This window comes from Pipistrellus kuhlii, unplaced genomic scaffold, assembly GCF_014108245.1.
Source record: "Pipistrellus kuhlii isolate mPipKuh1 unplaced genomic scaffold, mPipKuh1.p scaffold_m20_p_1, whole genome shotgun sequence".
Classification (NCBI taxonomy): domain Eukaryota; kingdom Metazoa; phylum Chordata; class Mammalia; order Chiroptera; family Vespertilionidae; genus Pipistrellus; species Pipistrellus kuhlii.
Window position 1 is genome coordinate 5,129,535 of NW_023425404.1, and position 16,632 is coordinate 5,146,166.

A 16,632-nucleotide genomic window follows, 5' to 3' on the forward strand; every position below is an offset into this window, starting at 1 on the left:
AAGAACCAATAAAAGTAGAAACTTTTATTACAAAGGTAGTTTTTATTTAATATAATATCTTTATACAGTATTTTATCAGAAAATTGTTAGAAGGAATGGGATATAATATTTAAAAGATTTCCTAGAGTTCATGGACCTTTAATTCAGCCTCTTGCACTCTCCAAATTTTTGTATAATATTTAGACCTGGCACACTCTAGCAAGTGAGGGTATTCTTTCCAATTAGCAAAATAGATAGGAATATCAGAAATAATTTAATCATTGAGGGAAAATAGTTTTATAGTTAACCATGAATATAAGGAACATAGTGTTCTACTGTTAAATTAAAACTCCAGAGACACACAGCATTTCCCTTCACCATTGTTTTATTTTACTTTTGATATAATTTATATATCAGCCACAAAAAAGAAGCACCTTGATATCTTCTCTCTTCAAATTTACTTGGAAATCAGATGGTATAATAAAAATGCATTAAAACTGTCACAAAACCTGATGGATTAAATGTAAAGCTTCCTTAGTTTTTTTGTTTATTTAAATATGTCTTTATGGATTTCAGAATGGGAAAGGGAGAGAGATAAATATCAATGATGACAGAGAATCATTGATTGGCTCCCTCCTGTTCATCCCCTACTGAGGATGGAGTTCACAACCCAGTCATGAGCCCTGAGTGGTTGAGTATAGACCTTCTGGTTCAAAGGTCTATACTCAACCACTGAGCCAAACCAGCTGAGCAAAAACTTTCTTATTTTGCATTAAAAAAATAACTTATCCACTTCAAAGTCTAAAATAACATTTTTATCTATCTGAAAATACTAGTTAACTATAGGTATTCTTGACATTTTGTTTCACCTGCATGTTTAATTATTATTTTACTAGTAGCCCTGTGCACCAATCCATGCATTAGTAGGTCACTGCCTCCCTCCTGTAGCTCTCCCAACCTCCGCTGATATCTTGCAGCCCTGCCCCTCCTGTAGCTCTCTGCCTCCTGCTTTCTTGCTGCCCTGCCCTGTCCTGTAGCTCTCTGCTGCTCGCTTGTAGTTTGCTGCCCACCCTCTTACAGATCTGTGATCAGGTTGTTACATGGTTTGTTTTTATACCACAAGGTGTAACAGATAATTAGCATATCATTCTCTTATTATATAGGACTAGAAGCCTGTTGCATGAAATTCATGCACAGGGAGGGATGTGTGTGTCCCTCACCCCAGCCTGCACCCTCTCCAATCTGGTACCCCTCCAGGGATGTCCAACTGCTTGTTTAGGCTCGATCCTATAAGACAGTTGGACATCCATCTCACAATCCAGGACTTTTGGCTCCCAACCGCTCACCTGCCTGTCTTGCTGATTGCCCCTAACCACTTCTGCCTGCTAGCCTGATTGATGTCTAACTGCTCCCCTCAAAGCCTAATTTTTCCTAACTGCCCTCCCCTGCAGTCCTGGTTCCCTACCCCTCTAACTGCTCTCTCCTACAGGCCTGGGTCCCCCCAACTGCCCTTTCCTGCAGGCCTAATTGCCCCACACTTCCCTCCTCTGCTAGCCTGGTCACCCCTAAATGATCTCCCTGCAGGCTTGATTGCCCACAACTGCCCTTCCTTGCAGATCTGGTCCCTCCCAACCCTGCTATCCATCTTGTAGTGGCCATTTTGTGTCCACATAAGGGTAGCCATCTTTGACCACATGGGGGCAGCCATCTTGTGTATTGGCATGATGGTCAAATTGCATGTTTATCTTTTATTAGTTTAGATTATATAGGATAATCAAATTCTATATCCAAGACACCACAGATCTGTGATCCTTTATTTAGTTCCTTCAAATTGGGACAATTCCTCTGAAATTTATTACTTCTTAGCTCCTGGCTTACAGTAGTATTAACTCTTTTATTGTGTTACTAGAGGCTCAATGCATGAAAATTCCTGCAAGATAGGCCTTTCTTCCCCCAGCAGCTGGCACTGGCTTCCCTCTGGGACCCAGGACCCAGATTTCCCTCCTCCTGCACCTGGCAGGCACCGGAGACCTATGCTGCTTCTCTCTTCCAGCTACCCACAGGTACCTGGGACCCAGGATGGCTTCCCTATGATCCCAGCTTTGTCAGAAAGGACATCTGGAAGGATGTCTGGTATAATTAGCATATCACCCTTTTATTATTTTTTTTTTTTTTTTTTTTTTTTTTTTTTTTTTTTTTTTTTTTTTTTTAAATATATTTTTATTGATTTTGTACAGAGAGGAAGGGAGAGAGATAGAGAGTTAGAAACATCGATGAGAGAGAGTCATCGATCAGCTGCCTCTTGCACACCCCCTACTGGGGATGTGCCCGCAACCAAGGTACATGCCCTTGACCGGAATCGAACCCGGGACCCTTCAGTCCCCAAGCCGACGCTCTATCCATTGAGCCAAACCGGTCTTGGCCACCCTTTTATTATTATAGACTAGAAGCTCGGTACATGGAATTTGTGCATAGAAGGGATCCCTCTGCCCGGCTTGCACCCTCTCACAATCCAGGACCTCTTGGAGGATGTTTGCCAATTTAGGCCCAATCCCACAGGATGTCAGTCGGACATTCCTCTTATGATCCAGGACCTCTGGCGTCTAACAATTTGCCTGATTGACACTAACTACTCTGAATTCCTGCCTGATCTCCCCTAACCCCTTGCCTACTTGCCTGACTGCCCCTAAACACTTGCCTGCTTGCCTTGATCACCCCTAATAGCATCTGCTTGCCTGCCTGATTTTCCCTAATTGCCTCTGCCTCAGCCCCTGGAACTCGGGACACCAGGTAGCTTCACGTGGGCCCTGGCTTTGTCAGGAAGGATAAAGGAATAATGTCTGGAAGACATCCAGTCTATCTGGTCTGATTAGCATATTACCCTTTTATTATTATAGATTTTTATTGCAGCAGTTAACTGCTGTTAACTTACTGCATAATAGTAAGCACTTTAGTAAGCTTTTTCTTATAGTTCTTCATTCGTTCTTAATATTCTTAATCTTATTGATGAAGGAACTTAAACATAAAAGAGTACAAATTCTGATCAAGGACTTGGAACCATAAAAGTAGAGGTGAAATTCAGATACATTTGACTTCAAAGCCCTAGTTCTTAGTCAGTACTTTACCACTTCACATTTTTTATTTATTAAAGATTAATCCATAGAGCAATGGCAGAGATGCTTAGACTTATAACAAACACAGTCATGTTGGTAATGATGTGAGCTTCTCTCTGGTAAATAAGCCTGGATGTTTACTTCAAATGATCTGAAAGCCTCAAATTGTCTGAGCTACAGAGACAAAACCAGTGGGTAGTAATATAGGAGACTTTTATTCTCTGAAAATTTAATGCATATACTAATAATGACAAAGTATGTCTATCAAAACAAATTCTACCTCAACTTTATTGAGTCATATTAACAGTAGACAAGATCAAAACAAAAAAATTATAAAATAAAAAAATAAAAATAAAACTTTAACTTTTTTTGGCAGAGCCTGATTCCCACTTTTTTTTTTTTCTTCCTGGAAAAAGACTGGAAATTTCACTGTACTGTGGCCCCAAACAGGTTATCATAAGAAATGCCAGGAATATTAACTCAAACATTTCTGCTAATAGATGAAAAGAGGGGAGGGATTTTGTGGAGAGAGGAATAAATCCCTCAGTCATAAAGTTATGTGATGCCAATTAAAATGCTCTCCCAGGCTGCAAAGCAGCTGCCAGACAGCAGAGTGTTTTCAGAAAATAATTCTGGAGAGGGTCTAGGAGTCACAAGGGCTTTTAACATTCATCCTCAGAACATTTCATCCACAAATATAACGCCATGCAAAAGCAAAGAGAGTTTGCCAAGCACAGAATTTCATTTATCACCCTGGTAGTTTACTTAATTAGAATAAACCCAGACTTCCTTAAGACTCTTTTGTAAGTCTAAACCTCATCACCACAAACTGACTTTTTAATTATGTGGCTCTTAAGAGCCTTTGGGCATGTAATAGGACAGACTATAAATACAGCCGTTCACACACACACACACACACACACACACACACTCTCACACACACACATATACACACTAGCATGTTTTGGGAAAATAAAGCAGTAGGTACTATAGGCATTCACATTACTTTCTCATGATATGAATTTGATAAAGACAAATATTAATTTCTACAAGCCTCAATTTATTTTCCACAAAATACAGATAGAATAGTTGCTGCTTCACAGCTACTATTTTACTTTCAAGATTAAATCGATGTTTGCAAAGTGCATAGTGCACTGTTTATAAGATATATTTAAGCAACCAATATGAAAACTAATTTTAATAAAAAGAATGACAAATGGAAGTCAAAGTCAGAGTTAGAGTCCTTTTATATGTCTGATATTAGAAAAATCTCATTTTAATAGTTATCTTCAGTTTTCCTGTATGTAGCCCCAGACTACATTCAGGATAAAAGAGTCTTAATTTTATTACCATCTAGATATGATCAGATCTATTAAGAATTCTAAGCAACTATTATAGCTAAGGTAAAGTTATATAAGTTTTTGCATTTGGCTATTCTTTGAAGTTCACATTTGAGAGAGGTTGTGAATAATAAGAACCTTTTATTAACTTACTTATGAAAAGATGTCAAGAATAAGCATATTTATTCTTATAATGAACTACTCTCAAGAGTAGCCTTACTCAGTTATTTTTTTTCCAGACAATAAAATCTGTAAACAACCATCCCAATAAAAACATGTTTAAAAAAAAAGTCATGAAAAACTAGGTTGGGGTGTAAAAAGTCATCCTTTAATTTTTTTTTTAATTGATTTTTTACAGAGAGGAAGAGAGAAGGATAGAGAGTTAGAAAGATCAACAAGAGAGAAACATCCATCAGCTGCCTCCTGCACACTTCCCACTGGTTATGTGTCCACAACCAAGGCACATGCCCTTGACCAGAATCGAACCTGGGATCATCCTTTAATTTTTATCAGTGACCAGGAATGATAATGGTCAATTCATAGCAGACAACTTTAAAGTGAAAGCAGGAATCCTAAACAGTTAGTACCAAAATAAAATTATTCCATGAAGGTTTTTAATGAAACCTGAAAAATTTGAACTTTTCTTACCTATATGCTATCATAAGGTGTCTAGAGTAGATCCAGGTAAGAAATCAAATGTAAAAGACACCATTGCACAATTCCCAATATTGTGAAGATATAATTTAAATAAATATCTTGGAAAAGAAGAAAGCATCAAAGACACAAAACTTTGGACAGAAAAAAAAAATAAGTTTTGCTAATAGATAACCCAAAGCTTACACACATACAATATACTCATATGTCAAAACATAAAACAAAGATAATTTTACTTATAACAGAATGACAGCTAAAAATAAGTGCATCAAAAATTGTGGAGTGCAAGGATATTGTTGCACATTTTATGTGTAATAATTCAACTTACATTTTAACCATGAAAACATGGGATATTAAAAAGCAAGATTGAAGTTTTATCTCTCATAATTGTGTCACAAAGCTATTGAAGTCTAAATCTGACAGGTTTGAAAGGGATTTAAAATTTCCCTAATTCATCCATAAAGAAAAATTTCTCAGTTGGAATGATATTATAACTTTAGATCCAACTATATATATAGTTTATCATGTGTTTTGTTTTGTTCATTTGTTTGTTTGTTTGTTTGTTTGTTTAGAAAAATAATTGTAAAAAAACGCAAACCATACATTTGACTTAAGAGAACATGAAAATTGAAAACGGAATCCTTGAGCAAGCTTTTTCCCTTTCGCTTGGGAGGAGCCAGTCCTAGAGATTACAATGACATAATCAATCATTGTAATTGATGGAGTTGCTAAGATAACATTCTTTACCCCAGTGTAAACACTGATGGATCCTTCGAGGGACGCCTTACACTGCAAGTCTGGGATTTAGTTTATGGGTCTGACAAGTGTGACCTTTAAAATAATGCATTTGCTATAAAAGAAGAAAGGAAACTCTTTATAACTAAAATAGATTGGCTACAAGTTTACTTTCCAGCTAGTAATCTGATTACAATCAAAATAGCACACCAAAATGAAACAGTTTACCTGTGATCAATTTAATGTGGTTATAAAATGCTAATTATGAGAGAAAACACATTCAAGGTTTGTGGTACCTATGTCTATAAAACTTGCAGAGAATCTAACATTCAGTGATGTGTGGCACATATGGGTAAGCAGATGGCTGAAGTATTATTTTTAAAAACAAGACTTTTGCTGACAAAATACAGAACAGGAATGGTGTGATTGGAAACTAAAGAGGATGTTATTTATGAGGTAGTAAACTCATGCTCAGTAATTGGATTCTTGCTAAATTGCAGATAAAAAGGACTTTGGGTAAAATGAGGGTTTGCAGCTACAGAAATGCACAATAAATTCATCTCACATTATACATACCTGTAATTTTCATCCTACCTCATAACCTTTTACTCCTGTGACTTGACGAGGGGAGGTTAAAAGAGAAGGTAGTTTAACTTAACATAGCAGGCATGATGCATGGGAAATGTGAACATACCTCTTCTTTTTTGATACAATTCTGGGGGACAAACCCAGAAAATAATTCAGAATGTGGACATAGACAAATTAGATATAAAATATTTTTAAAATCTCTGTACAGAAGCTATATAACAAAAAAACATATAACAAAGCCACTTAACTTGGTCAAAGGCTTCAGGCTTTCAGTTATAAGATGAATAATTCTGGAAGTCTAATGTATAGATTGGTGACTTAATTAATAATACTATATTCTATATACAAAATTTGCTAAGACAATACACTTTAAGTGTTCTCAAACACACACACAAGGTAACTTTGTAAGGTGATAAATGTCAGTGATTATTTCATAATGTACACATATAGCAAATCATTGCAGTGTACACTTTAAATGTATAATTTTAATTTATTTATTATACTCCAACAATCCTGGGAAGAAATAAATTGTCTATTTTGATGTCCCTTCTTTGAACTTAATTAATGCCCTGATTATATTCCCAATACTTATCACGTTCAACTGAAATTTTCTGGGAACCTGTATGCTGCCTTGAATTTTCTATCACCTTGATGAAATCAGGGATTATCTTTAGTAGTTAATTCTCATAACCAAGTATTTGGCTACTCCAATAGTAAGTAGCAACAATTTTTTTTCTGAATAAATAAATAAAACCCTATTACTCAATTAATAAATGTTATATGTTCACATTTAAAACTGCAGTATTTTTTGGATGGAAGTTTAACTTTTACTTAATAATAACCTTTTTAAAAAATATATTTTATTGATTTTGTACAGAGAGGGAGAGAGATAGAGAGTTAGAAACATCAATGAGAGAGAGTCATTGATCAGCTGCCTCTTGCACACCCCCCACTGGGGATATGCCCGCAACCAAGGTACATGCCCTTGACCAGAATCGAACCCGGGACCCTTCAGTCCCCAAGCCGACGCTCTATCCATTGAGCCAAACCGGCTTCTGCAATAATAACCTTTTTTAAGAAAAAAAGTTTTAGTATTCTATGATGAGAGTTAGTTTAAATCTCAATTTTCCTGCCTTTGGGTGAATTAGATCTTATTATCATGGAACTATGAGGTATAAATTACATTTGAAGACTTCTAAAGACCAAGTACATAATTTACATGGTAACCTTTCCAAATATTCATAACTTATTTTTCTCATATTTTAATTTTAAAATTTAAAGGTCTTCAATTCACTTTCATACACAGTTTTTGTCATATATCATATTATCTATCTACATACAATCATTATATGTATTATCTATTATATATAATCTTGTTACATATAAATTATGTCTTCAAATATATATTTCCATACTAAAAACTTGGCTAATAAAAATGTATATAAATGGTATGCAATATGTAGTTATTTGGGGGGAAACCAACATTTATTGTGCTCCTCCCACCCCTCAAAAATGTATTTCATCAGATTTTCTCTTTGCTAAGGGCCTCACAGACATGGGGTATGACCCTAACTCCCCCTACTGCCATCTCTATGACCAACTCAGGAGAGGAAGGTGCCTTCTCTGGGACCAAAGGGCACAAAGTGGTCTGGGCCAGAGGGCAGTTTCAAGCCAGGCCTCAACACAGGCTATGTTAGCCAGTAAGGACCCCAGAAGTGTAGTAAATTTAATTTTCTCAAAACAACCAAACAACCAAACAAAAACAACCATGTCCCTCCACCTTACACAAAGACAACAAAAAGAAATAAAGAGAGAAAGAAAGTAAAAACTATTACAATACCTCAGTAAGGCCCTGACTAGTGTGGTTCAGTTGATTGGGCATTCACTGGTAAGGGGCATGCAGGTGGCACTTGACTGATGTTTCTCTCTCACATCAGTGTTTTTTCTCTCTCCCCCTCTCTTTCCCTCTCGCTCTAAAAAATCAATAAAATATTTCAAAAAATGAAATGAACTTTGTAATTAAAAAAACAAAACACCCCCTCAAAAGAAACCTCAGTAGTGTGTCTTAGCACTCAGTTTAAATAAGTAATTAAAAAAAATTAAACAAATTTTAAAAGGAGAGAGGATCATAGAAAAATAGTTTAAAAGACAACAAAACTGAAAAGGTTACCTCCAGGTGATGGTTCAGAAATAGCATGTCAGCCTGTCCCCACGCCAACTAGCAGTGCCATAAGGAGGAGGTTGAGCTCTCAGCAGAGAGAAGCACCTCGGCAGCACCATGGACAGCGACTGGCAGCACCCAGAGGCTCCCTGATTGAGGAAACTTCCATGCACCCTGCAGACAGGCCTGTTTCTGGTGGGAGAGAGCATCAGCTACCCCTGGGCAGCAAGGTGGAACACTATTACATTAACCCTTTGTGTGCCAAGGTACCAGGACAGCAAGCTCAGCAGTGACAAGGAGGTGCCCTTGGAGAAACTCATGCTGCCGGTGGATCATCAATAACCCTCAGACACCATAGACGCTGTACCAGCCTTATCAGGCCAAAGGTCATAGAGGGCACAGTGCAGGCTCAGGATGAGGTCTCACAGGAGCTGGGCGCTGAACATGACGAACCTGAAACTACTGAAATCTTTGGGAGGTCCGAAATAAGGGGACCTGATGCTGCAAGTGACCGAAGGAGACACATTCTTTCTACAATGCATTGAGTATTGACATCACTGCTCAAGCCTTTCTGGCCATGACACAACTTTGGCATGGAGCCACGTGTGGCTTCTGGGTGTGATTGTGGGAGATAGAGGCGGGCTCTGCTTAGTCACTGAGTACCTGAAGGAGGGAGAGCCTGGTGGATTTTCTGCTGGGGCAGAGTCAATTGATGCTGGACAGAGACTGTCTACTCAAGTTCTCACTGGATGTCCTCAAGGTCATGGAATATCTAGAGGGCAACAACTTATGGACTGAGACCTGTTGTTCCACAATTTGCCAATATCCTGGAACAAAGTGGCCAATGTCAGCAAATTCAACTTCATCAAGGAAGTCTCTAGAACAGAGACAAAGACAAGCTGCAGGTCAAGCGCACAGCACCTGAGGCCATGAGAGTGAAGATATTCTCCACCAAGTCTGAGGTGTAGGTTCCTTCTCTGGGAAATCTACTCCTTTGGGCCAGTGTTTTATTTAAGACTAACCTTGAAGTACATTGTCCCTTGGGTGGAGAAGAGAAGCACACTACAAGATGGATGTCCCAATGAATGTCCACCTGCAGGCTAGGGGTCCTGAAGAACTCCTGGCAGCTGGAAGCCACCATGTGGCCCTCCTTCCTGTAGCTCCTGCAGAAGCTGCCCCTTTAACTGCCAGTGCACAGGTCATGGGCCTATAAGAACTCAACCTTAATAAGTTGAGGATCTTGCACCCTCACTCACTGGGCTCAAAATTTACACTAGTGCACATTTTTTATCTCTCCCAACTTGTGCCCCTCTGGCCTCCCAGTGTTCTTATTCAAGCCTGGAACTTTCTTTTGTAGACTCACCTGTGGGTATCACCACTGGAGGCTTTAAGAAAGGAAGAGGCTGAGGAGCAGGAGGCACATACATCTCCCATGGTAAGGTTTCCACTGGCCTCCCATATCTTATTCTCTAAAGGTTTGCTTTTTAAAATATTTTTCGATGTGTTTATTGTTTAAGAAAGTACACAGAAAAGGGAATTTTTTCCCTATCCTGCACGAGAGTTAGGACCATCACCCCAGATTTGTTTCCCATCTGTGTCCCATGTCACCTTGGTTGTCAGCAGCTGCCTGTATGAACTTGATGATGTCACTATTTGCATGTGCCCCAGGCAGACATCTGGTAGGGGCATGGAGTTCATGTGTCCTGCCACCCGCTCACCTGTCCTGTGTGATGAAATCATAATAAATTACTCCATGAAGGAAAAATGCATAAACATATATTATTAGTCCAAACACTGGGATGAATATAATAGCATATAAAACATTATTTGTGTAAGCAAATAGCTAAAGCTTATGAATCAGAGTTACATTATATTGGAGACTTTTGATCTATATTAAGCAAACTATGCATGTCTGTTCACAATTCTTGTCAGTAGAAACATTGGCATTGTATCAACCTGCAGAATGACAGGATCTCTCTTTCTCTCTCTCTCTCTCTCTCTCTCTCTCTCTCTCTCTCTCTCTCTCTCTCTCTCTCTCTCTCTCTCTCTCTCTCCTCTCCTCTCCATTTTTTTAAGAGGCTCTGGCCTGAGAAACAATGCTGAATACTGTATTGTTGTTGACATAAAAGGACTTTGGAATTAGAAAACCTGGTGTCAGTCCTATTTCAGCCTCCTACAAGATTGCGATTTGAGCTCTCAGCTAAATTGATCTAAAGTCTAGTTTCCTCACATGCAAAAATGTCAATCAATATTACCTACTTCACAAGTTGTAGCACTGTGAGAAAATAAGTTCTGCTCTTAAATTGGTGTTTAGCACAAGTGACTTCTCCTTAACTGTAGCTGTTAAGTCCCTGATACAATTGTGTTTTACAAAGCTTCTCTAGAAAACCAACATCTGGAAACCAATGTTGGATGCATACAGCAGACAAATTAAAATGTTCACTACTACAGAAGATAATTGCTTAAGAACATACATTTTCACATGTGTTCATGCATATATGCAGCTGTGATGTGTATTCTATCTCAGCACTACAGATTTGTCTATGAAATCAAAATAAATATTTTCAAAGCTATGGGAGAAATCCCCAACTGGAAATAGCCAAGTTGTACTGAACCAACTGTTCAAGGGTGGGCAGGTCCAGTCCCATGGGGTCCACAGACAGCAAAATGTGCCCAGAGAATTCTCTAAAAGGCTGACCTTTAGTGGAACAGAATCTTGGGAGATTTCAAACTTGAAGTCTAACTCAAATAAATTAAATAAAGAATATACATAAGGAAAATAATAGTAATCACTTCTAACCCCCTTTCTCTTAGACAACCTGTTTTAATCTGTGCCTTATAGCTTTTGTTTATATCTTTTTACAAGTTATTCAAAAATCTGTAAATTCTAGAATTGCACTTAAATGCCCCTACTATATTTTTCTACTGTATTTTTTGCTGACACCTCCAAGTCATCATCTTATCCCAGAATGCTTTTTGTCTAATTGTGTTGCCTTTCCTGGGAGCTGCATCACAGTTCTCCCAAACATACATGGAAGCAGTATCAAACTTCAGTGGGAAATATGTAGGAATGAGGGAAGAGCATGACAAGAAGGGCAGTTCATGATTTGGATAATGGGCACAGATTGATGCCAGCATATATTAAACTTGGTGATACTTGTAAATCTTACAGGTAAGATTAACATTGGTCAGTCTTGCTTTACCCTTTGCTCTGTCTCTGTGCTATAGATAATCAATTCAGCAGGATTGTGTGTCCACAGCTTGCACAGTCCATTGGAAGTCTGGCCCTGCCTGACTCCCAGAGATAACCTATAAGCCATGCATAAGAGTCTTTGTTTTACCTGAGGAGCCAGGCTTTTCCGCAATATTTATGTACCAGCCAAGTGATTTATGGTGGTGCTCTTGGGCCACATGGTACTTGGTTGACCTTTGGAGGAGTTGCTCACTGAGACTAGTATCAGCCACAGGCATAGTCACCCATGCCTATGTGACCGACCTCAGTAAAAACCCTGAACACGAAGGCTAATGCAACTTCCTTAGCTGGTAATATTCATGTGTGTTGTCATACTACGATGATTAGGAATTGTTCTTGTGACCCCACTGGGAGAGGACAGCTGGACGCTCATGCCTGGACTCTCTATGCATCTTTCATCTCTGCTGGAATTAGTCTGTATTTCTTTTTCTGTAATAAACTGTACCTGCAATATAGTTTTGTCCTTCTAGCAAATTACTGATCCTGAGGGGGGGCTTGGAGACCTACAAACACCATTACACCATGTCTGTTGTGTATATTTGCAAAAATGTAAAACTAACCATACTATCTTTTAGAGGATACTCCTATCTTGAGAGACAAAACTGAAAACTGTGTTTATTTTATTTCTGTATCAGACAAAAATAAGAATTTAATTTATTCACTTATTTCTATTTATAAAACACAAAATATCGCCCTGGCCTGGAGGCTCAGTTGGTTAGAGCACTATCCTGATATGCCAAGGTTGCAGACTCAACCCTTTAGGGTCACACACAAGAGTCATGGATAAGTAGAACAGGAGACAGGCCAAGTTAAAGAAAAGATGCTGAACTAAGATGTGATAACCCACCATGATTCGCTTTTAGTTAGAAATTTTATTTTAGATCATCTTATGTGGTTACTTTCTGTCTTTGAGTTTGTAAGGCTGCTCCTACAGGCCTCCCTGAGCTTGTCAGGGTTAGCATGTGGCCCTTTTTCATCCACGCTAAATATATGATTGAATAATGTTAATGGGATACCATTTAAAGATAAATTCCGGTCCACATCTACAAATAGTATTACTAATGTTGATCTTATATCAATAAAATACACATCAATTGCACAGAAAGCCTTTTTAAACAGAAGAGTGGTTTTCTAACTAATTCAGTTTTGTTTTGTTTTTTTTTTTTGGTTCCTATAAAACTAAATAGGGAAATAAAACAAACATATAAATGTCAGAAAAATAAATTACATTTATGCCATTTTATTTTCAATATAATAAGATTTATTATAGTAAGAGAATCTGAAACATTATTTTTAAAAATGAATTGAAAAATTTCTAAGGTTTACTTTATACTTCAGAAGTAAACGTTTTTCTTCTACTTGGTCTATATGTTTTGCATACTGCATACTCATTCTGGAGAAGTGTTATATAGGAAGTGCTTCTTCTTTGAAAATAATAGTCAATGATGACATTAGCGTGCCCCCCCTTTTTTTTAATAAAATGCCATTTGACACTGATAGCCCTAGTTATCCTTCTTCTCCCAGGACTACTCTAATGTCCATAAATCATTCACAGCCCTTGCCAAAGCATTTTGATGAGAGAGTCTGGCTACATAAAATTGGTGACTTTGAGGAGACAGAAGGAAGATAGGTAGATGGGATGGGACCGTGGAAAGGAAAAAAAGAACCTAGAAACTCAGCCCTAACCAGTTTGGCTCAGTGTATAGAGCTTCTGCTTATGGACTGAAGGGTCTCAGGTTTGATTCTGCTCAAGGGCATGTACCTTGGTTGTGGGCACATCCCCAGAATGTGCAGGAAGCAGCTGATCAATGTTTCTCTCTCACTGATATTTTTAACTCTCTTCCTCTCTGTAAAAAATAAATTTTAAAAAATATATATTTTAAAGAAACTCAGTTGGATGAAGTTACTAAGGGGCACCCCAAGTGGGAGGAGAAGGAAGGGTGTGCTTCCAAGGCATGAACTTTCAAATGTATGGATATTACTGACAGGAAGTCTGCAGATAACCAATAACGATCCCAAGGATGTTGCTAAGGCAGAATTCTTTGAAAAGACCAATCAGGAGTTAGTAAGATAGCATCCACCCCTAAATTAAAAAGTGTGTCCTTCCTCTTGTTCTCTATTTCTCTCTACCCAGTGCATAATGGGTTTCTGACATTCATGGCTGGGGAGCATATCCTCTGCACCCATATGGCTTATGGCCATGTGGGACTCTACATATCTATATATAAAAGACTAAACTGTAAAGTGTCCCTTCAGGAGTTCAACTGGGAGACCAAGAGTTTGAATACTCTCTATGATGTGCACTGACCACCAGAGGGCGGTGCGTAGCATGGCAGGCGAACTGTAGGGGGGGTGGGGCAAGGGAAGGAGGAAGCAGGAAGTCAGGGAGGCAGGGAGATGGGGAACATGATGGCCCTGATGACAGGCCAGGCCTAGGGACCCTATCTGTGCACTGATTTCATGCACTGGGCCTCTATGGACTACTAAACTTTGACACTCAGTTGTAACATGGAAAAGAAGGTCTGGAAGCTGTCCTGCTCCTAGAACCTCAGTTGCACCTTTCCCAGGATTTGCTTCTCTCAATAAACTTTGCCTCCTTTAACCATTTTTGTCCTTGGATCCATTCTTCAGTTTGCAAGGCAATTCCCCACATTTTGTTTTCAATTTGTTTTAAGGTAAATAATGTGTTTATCTAATAAATATTCAATTAAACATGTTTAACTTTTTTTTTTAATCTTATTTAATTTAACACTCAGGTATTCTAAAATAGAGGAAATCCCTAACATTTGGAATTTAGGGAGACAAACCAGATTTAAAACAAGTAAATATTGCTGTAACACTCATTTTTACCTTCTAAAACACTAGAATTAATCCTGTAAGTAATAGGATTATTGACAACATAACCAGACAACATAATCGTCTCTCCCCAACCACATTCTGAAAAGATAAATTTCACAAAAAGCTGAGTCAGAATGTTATCTAGCTATTCCCTTTAAAGAAATAGAGGAACTGCATTAAAAACAAAACAAACAAACAAAAGGAGAGAGAGAGAGAGAGAGAGAGAGAGAGAGAGAGAGAGAGAGAGAGGAGAGAGGAGAGAGGGAGAGAGGAGAGAGGAGAGAGGAGAGAGGAGAGAGGAGAGAGGAGAGAGGAGAGAGGAGGAGGAGGAGGAGAGGATAGAGAGGAGAGAGGAGAGAGGAGAGAAGGAGAGAGGAGAGGAGAGAGGAGGAGAGGAGAGAGGAGAGAGGAGAGAGGAGAGAGGAGAGAGGAGAGAGAGAAGAGGAGAGAGGGGAAGGAGAAACGAGAAGCGAGAGAGGGAAAGACGAGAGAGAGGAAGCGAGAGAGAGAGTGAAGAGGAGGAGAGAGAGAGAGAGAGAAGAGAGAGAGAGGAGAGAGGCAGGATAATCAAAGTGCATCTATTTTTGAGAAATATCTGGAAACCTTGCAAACTGTCCTAAAAATTGAACTCTTCTTTCTATTTTAATCTAAATAGCTTTGCCCACCAGACATAATCTATAAGTAGAATTCACTCCTTATTCAGTGCTTTCTTATCAATACACTAGGCACCCAGCATGTGATTTGAAATTGCATGGTACTGCCCACCCTCGAGTTGCTGGCCTGGCCCTGCCTCCCTTTCTGGCCCTTGAAGTTGCTGTGGCTGCTGCTGATCAGGCCTTCCCCCAGTGCAGGAGCAATGAGCTCCTGCCACCTTGCCCTGACGCTGAGCGTACAACCTCCTCCTGTCCAGTCAACCCATTGTGGTGTCCTGGTTAATTAGTATATTTCATATATATATGAAATATATATATATATTCTTCTTTTCTGCTTTTCATCTTTCCATCTTAACTATTTTGGCATATTTTGGCAGTTGTAAGAAAATTCTTTCTATTAAGTCTGAGAAGGCTTATAACTCAAAATATTATAGAAATGATACTAAGTGACTTTCAGACCTAAACCAAAAGAACATGCAGCTCTTGTCTTTTTCTCTGGGAATGTTCATCTCGATTTAGCAAACCTCCAAGTAAGAATTCCAACTACCCCAATACCCCTATTCTGGTGTTCTGGTTGACAATCCCAGATGAGTATCACTATTCAATCATCTCCATCAGATATACAAGTAAAGCATGGTCAGCCATTCACAAACTAGATAAAACTAAGGAACCATTGTTGATGCCACATGGCTACTAACATGTCATGAAAAAGCATTGGGACGTTATCTTTTTTGGAGTAATACAGAGTAATTGAACTTTTCTAGTAACTCATTAAAACTTTTCTCTTCACAGCACTACCAACCTTTTTATTATTTTCTTAAGAATTAAACAGCTTATTCCTGGAAAATCCCTCAGCTATACAGTCATACTATTTAATAGATAGCTGTTGTTAGTTTCTAAATTTGGCTAATTTGTAATGCAGCAGCACTAGATAACTGGGATGAGCACATTCTTAGAGTTTGCCCTTTCCACATTCACCATTTTGACCCTAAAATCTTCGGCACTTGCCAAGTTGAGGCTGCAAATAATGAACCTCATAATGAGGTAATTGCACATACAATTGGAGAGAAGTACGTTCATTTTATGGAATAGGTAACAAAGTTATTACTCAAGGAACCCATTACAAGTGCAATTACTTGCAGGCTAATTTCTGCCCCTATGGCTAATTGTAGGCAGAAGAATTTGAATGAAAAATTAAATGCCTACTAGGAACTCCTTAGAAATGCAATTCTTGATTATTCTGTACAGGTTTCCCGTGACCTGTGGCCATTAAATATCACAAGTCATTACTCAGAGTTGAAGTGGTGCTCCTGGCACT